The 6,000-nt window shown below is 35.7% G+C and overlaps 1 protein-coding gene across 7 annotated transcripts in view; it reads left to right on the top strand.

Moving 5' to 3' along the window:
- Positions 1-4,509: 4,509 nt before the first annotated feature.
- Positions 4,510-6,000, top strand: part of LOC105259560 (teneurin-m) — a 708,083-nt gene continuing 706,592 nt past the window's right edge. For all 7 annotated transcript variants that reach the window (XM_025411464.1, XM_025411472.1, XM_025411471.1 and 4 more), the window contains exon 1: positions 4,510-5,568. The gene's annotated coding sequence lies outside the window, so the exon portion shown is untranslated. The remainder of the gene's footprint in view (positions 5,569-6,000) is intronic.

Here is a 6,000-nt window from a genome sequence, read left to right as displayed (position 1 = left end):
ATTGTTATTTCTAAAATTACGATCGCGATGAGATACGAAACGTCATTACTTACAATTAATACTTCTCATTTAATCATTAATTAACATCATATTGTACAATAAGTGCCAATAATGCCTTAACATATGAAATTGGTCACATTCGAGACTAATAATAACTTAATAATATCTAGTTATTAATCGCGAATGTGACCAATTTCACATGTTAAGGCATTATTGGCGCCTACTGTACAATATTAATATAAAATTGCTGTGCAATTGTCGTTTTTTTGTTATTATTTTTTATCGATATATTTATCAACTGTCATAAGTTTGTTTCTGGTAAAATAAAGTGCGCAATTAATGTTGAAAGTATTAAAGTACAATGTGATATTCTATTCCAATTAGTGCGCGTGAGAGTGTAATCAACAGAGTGTTTTCGCGAATGTTATGTGAATGCCATGAAAAAATAAAAGCTAAACAAGAGAAGAGGAATAGGTTCGGAAAGAATGGAGAAACTACGTATATGGGGTAATTTTATTAACTTATAATTTGCTGCTTGAAAAATGAAAATTTGTATCTAGTATTCTCATAACAGTTACATAGAGAAAAAAAGGTTATTAACTTGACTAAACCCCGTTTAACTAAATTATTATTTTCTTAATTGAAGTATTTAAATATTTAAATCATTAGACAATTAAATAAGGACTTGAAAGAAGGTTGAAACATCTGTTGACAGATTTTCAATTAGGTAATTTTGCGTTTATATTATATGTAAAAATCTTATGATCTTTATATAAGTTTTTTCTGTAATATATTTTACTTGTAAGACTATCACTCACTATTTTCTGCGTCTATGATTCTTAGTCTTATTTAATTGTCTAATGATTTATATCTTATGAATCTCTATTTACACAAATCTTTATATTTTAAATATTTAAGTTAAATAGATGGTAGATATTAAATTTAATGCGTATTATTATTTAATTATATATTATATATTATTTAATTTAAATACGTAAATATATTTCAATTAAGAAAATAATAATTTAATTGAATGATTCAATCAAGTTAACAACACTTTTTTTCTTAGTGTATACATCATAATATAGTAAATTTTATATTAATAAATTTTTAATAAATTTTATATAATAAATCTATAAAAAATAAAATATTCTAAATTTTATTTTAAAATACTTAAAATATTTAATACAATATCTGTAATTAATCATTTAAATTGAAATTAAGCTAGAATTGGATCTTTTAAATATGACATTGTAAAATTCTTTATATCTTTGAAATTCATAATTTTTTAGATTATTTTTACATATATATGTAATTTCTCTTATATACAAGTTTACGTAAAACTATTTTTTCGAAAATTCTGCATATTTTTTCTAGTAAATATTTCTTTAAAGAAACAAATATAAATTGAAATTTGTATGCAATAATTATTTTTTTAAACTACATATTTCATATAATTTGAATATTTTTGTATTTTACAGATTAAAATTTACAACTACAATTCCGTCACTTCGCATCAAACTGGTAAGTGTTAAATCGTTTTTTTATTTTAATCTTTCGATAAAATATTGCAAACTTGATATAATATTGCATCACAGACAATAGTGAATTAGAGTTTTCATTTCAATCAGTAGCCTTTTCAGGATGCTAATTTATTTCGCACCAGGAAAATATATTAAAACAATCAGTTATCTTGTTGATTTTGAAACATTTCTCGAATTTTTTAATTATTTTCAAAACACGTATTATTCTCGAATTTATTGCGTGCGAAAATAAATGTGAAAAATAATCGAAATCGAAAATTGATTTCGCGAGCGCAATTAAATGCAGTGTCGGCATTAAGAGCGGAACATTCTGTTACTCGTAAGATATTTCGCGGGGGTTGGACGAAACTTGGTAAAGTTTAGCGCGCGTGACACCTGCCGCCGCGTAATCAACCTGCCGAGTTAACTAGGTTTCTCGTTCTCTCGGCCGTGGCGCGAACCTGCATATCCTTCCGCAACGACGACCGCAACGCGACACGGTTCTGCCGCGTATTGTCTCAATCTACGGGATTATTCGGGGCACCGTCTAAATTCATGCTCGATCGACCAATGAAAACGTCGACATGTGCCTTCACGTACGGAGCGTAAGTGAGGACCGCGCGAATACCGTTGTTGGAAGCTGACGTTACTTTACGAATTACGTTTAGCAATCGAGATTTCACTAAGAGATGTTAGAAAGTTATAAGCCAGCTGAGACCCCGCATTGTTTGTCGTAAGGTTGTTACGGAAATTTGACGTTCGTTAGTTATGCGACATTAAAATTCACGTGTGTTTACAAGAGATATTGAATTTTATAAAGTAATCAACGTTCTTTCATGATCTAAATTTGGATAATATAAACGTAATAAACGTAATATGAACGTAATAAACGTAATAAAATAGTGGAATCATCTGTTAAAAACGGGCTTGAAGAAACATAACCATGACGTATTTTAATGTCAGCATAATCACATCATATATTTTAAAAAATAAAACACAGGAATAAAGAAATATACGCACATGTGTTTGTTAGAAAAAATGGTAATAGTCTATTCAGTTACATATCATAAAGAAAAAAGATATTATTTATTTCTTGTGTAGAAATAATTAAGCGAAAACATCGATTGCGTAGAAATAATTAAACGAAAACATCAATCTTACTAATACAATTATAATTCTTTGAAAATAATTATTTATTATTATTTTTAAGAAAATTTTCTATTTGACGTGAGAAAAAATCGCTTTTCATTCTCGACTTTAGATGCATTTCAATCTTCGATTTGTTTGAAATAGCTGTCGATAAGAGTTTTATTTTACTTGTGGGGTACTTTGATTTTGATTAGGCAACTCTCATTGATTGCGGAATAAAAGCGTATAAATAAGAACGAAAAAAGACATAGGGGGTTGAGACGGTAAACGGAATCGAAAAGAGCTCGATGCGCGAATAAAAGGTATAAGGAGAATTTGCGGACGCGACTTTTCTCGCACAGACTATCAATTATGCGTGCCGCTTTACTCTTTGAATCCCATTCTATCGCGCATACGACTATCACGTGTCGTGAATAATATCTACATTTAAGCTTACTAATTATGGCACAGCGATACAACGCCCGCATAATGAAACATGCATTACAGTATGTGTAACGTTAATTACGCGGGGCGAACAAGCGCAGGAATACAATGCAATTCTGTGCTCTACACGTGTTGTATATTCTACTCTCGAGACGATATATTTAGATATAAACACAATATGTAAATAAATAACACGCTACATTTCTGTCGGACACACATCAGGAATGTACGGTTTACCAGCATTACAATAATGCGGTTATCGAGAAATTTATAGAAAATTTAATTATTGGAAACTTCGTCTCTCAAATAAGACAAGAATTTTATTCCTGTCGAATTTCAGACAGAGATTAGCTATTTTTAAAAAATACAATTAATAGACATTATTTCTATATATATTTCTCCCTCTCTCTCTTGCATATTAATTAAATACATTAAACATACATAAATAGAGAAGTACAAATAAAGTTATGGAATATCTTCTCAAGATGATGAAGGCGTATGATACTCAAATGTACGGTATGTTCAGCAATAGCAGCAGGAAGGCAACAACAGCAAGAGCAACAAGTGCGCCTGTCGTAATTACCTTCCATTTCGCTTCACGAACTGTTACCTCGCAACAAATAGACATTTCATGAAAACGACCGAATAGATTGTCAAATTTATAATAACATAACGTCAAAAAGAGACATATTGCATGAAATCTTAAATTGTTTACCTTATTATTAATGATGCGTGTAATATTAACGTTAAACGCGTATCTTGGCTGTCATAAACATATCAAAACATACATAATATTTATCTTATCAAAATTTTGAATTGATAAATTAATAAAAACAAGACCGTGTGCATTTCGTATGGAACTATATCGACGCAATAAATAATTAATTACAAATATAGAGATTTACATGCTATTGCGAAAGAGCGGAATAACATGACAATTTGACAAACAATCGATTTATCACTCTGACGCTCCGATTGATAAAATCTCAAATGATTAAATTGAATGGCGTTTAAAATATAATTATCGCGACACATCGTGCAGTTCTCTGAAAAGATGGTTTTTAATTGCAATTCGATTCAGCGCGTATTCATACATAAATATTTAATACGATGATGGTTGAATCGACGAAGACGTCGATGAAAAGCAAAGTTCAACACGGCGAGGAGGAGAGGCAAAGAACGAGAAGGAAAGTGGTCCTCAGCAACCCCACCGGTGGCAATCACCTCTCTCGGTGGTGGATGCACCTTCGCGAGCAGTAGCAGCAGCAGCAGCAGCAGCAGCGGCGGCGGTGGCGACGGCAACCTCCCTCCGAAAGCGCAGAACGTGGCGCATGCCCATCCGGGAATCGAACCCGCGGAGGCACAACGTCACCGGCGAACCGTCTGCCGGGTTCCTCAGTACGTTTGGCGAACAGTTCGCGAACGGACGTATATTCCTCTTCCTCGTGGGCTCTGGAGAACGCACACGTCCTGAGCATAAACACGAGCGATAGCAAAGAGAAAGGGAGAGAAGGAGAAAAGGAAGGGCAAACGCGGGGGTGGTCTAGGTGGCCCCGACGCGAATGCGAGGGTCCCACGATTCGCACGCGAACCGAACCACCTGTTCTCGTTAGGCCGTTCTTCTCTTTCGCGTCGATCCTGCGGCGCGAATGCCACGGTGACGCGGGGAGAATCTCCTCGAGATTGACGCGCGACCTGAGTGCATGTATTGACCTCGTCGTCGACAGCTCGCACGTCGCCGACTCGCCATCAAGGTCGGTCCGCGATCAATGAGCGTGGCGTTCGCCGCCACGTGACTGGACGAGACAGCGAGGACACACGCATTCGTTGTGGAATGCTCGTAGAATCCCGTTTCAGGACGCTCGCCAGGACACGCCGTGAATCGTTTCCGTGAAAATTCTCAACTGTCGTGGCCGATAACGGTCCCCGACGTCGTTTTCGAGATCTCGCTTGAGATTCCGCTCAATCTCGCTCGACGTTCCTGAGATTTTTTCCACGTTTCGCGCTTTGAAATCGAAAGCCTCTCATGACAGACAATTTCCTCCTCTTAACACGTGACAGCGACGTGTTCGGTTATCAGATTAGAACGAGGAAACCATAGTCGTTCCGAGGCTTATCCAGAGAGATTCTCCAGCCGATTCTGCCCCTCGATCTCTGATTAACGGACACTGATTGTGCGACGCGGAAAGAGAGGCGTTAATGTCAGATCGACGTCGCTGCGGACCCTTCGATAGATTTTCCGATTGTTAAAGAGTTCGTACGCGAAAAGAGGGAATGACGGTAGGGGAAGGACGACTGTGACGTGCAGTGCAATCTGTGTAAAGTAGACTCCGGGGACAGTGGGAAGGCAGTTGGAACGTGACGTGACGAGAGAGTTATAGAGGCCGAAAGAGCACGGACGCGAAAAAACGCTGGGAGACAGACCCTGTTAAGCCTCCGAAGTGGGAATTGTCGCGTCAGACACGTGAGACTGGTGAGTCTTTAGTTTCAACATTACTATGTTACATCATAAGAAACGCTTTACGTTGTAATGCAAATTTAATCGGGGAGGCGAAAGATGTCTCTGATAAAATAGTAATGGCCGCGTTTATTGTTTATGATCATCTCCAAATGAGCAACAAGTGTTGCTGGCATTGTGTCAGACAATCTATTCTTGATATCGGACTATAAATATCTCCTCGCTTGTTCGCGTCCTTTTTTATAAAAAAAAAAGAGAGGAAATTTTCAACGCTTATAATTCATGTACCTGTCATGTACTGCACAATAGTCTTCCAGAATGATTCTTATCAGAATTTTTTTTTACAGTTTAGTTTTTATATAATCTTTACAACATGTATCTTTCATTTCTTTCATATATCCATAGGATAATGCGAATAATCATTTTACATACACACATGTATATAAA

This window comes from Camponotus floridanus, unplaced genomic scaffold, assembly GCF_003227725.1.
Source record: "Camponotus floridanus strain SB8 unplaced genomic scaffold, Cflo_v7.5 scaffold4, whole genome shotgun sequence".
Taxonomy (NCBI): Eukaryota; Metazoa; Arthropoda; class Insecta; order Hymenoptera; family Formicidae; genus Camponotus; species Camponotus floridanus.
This window is presented reverse-complemented; position numbering and strand designations above follow the sequence as displayed.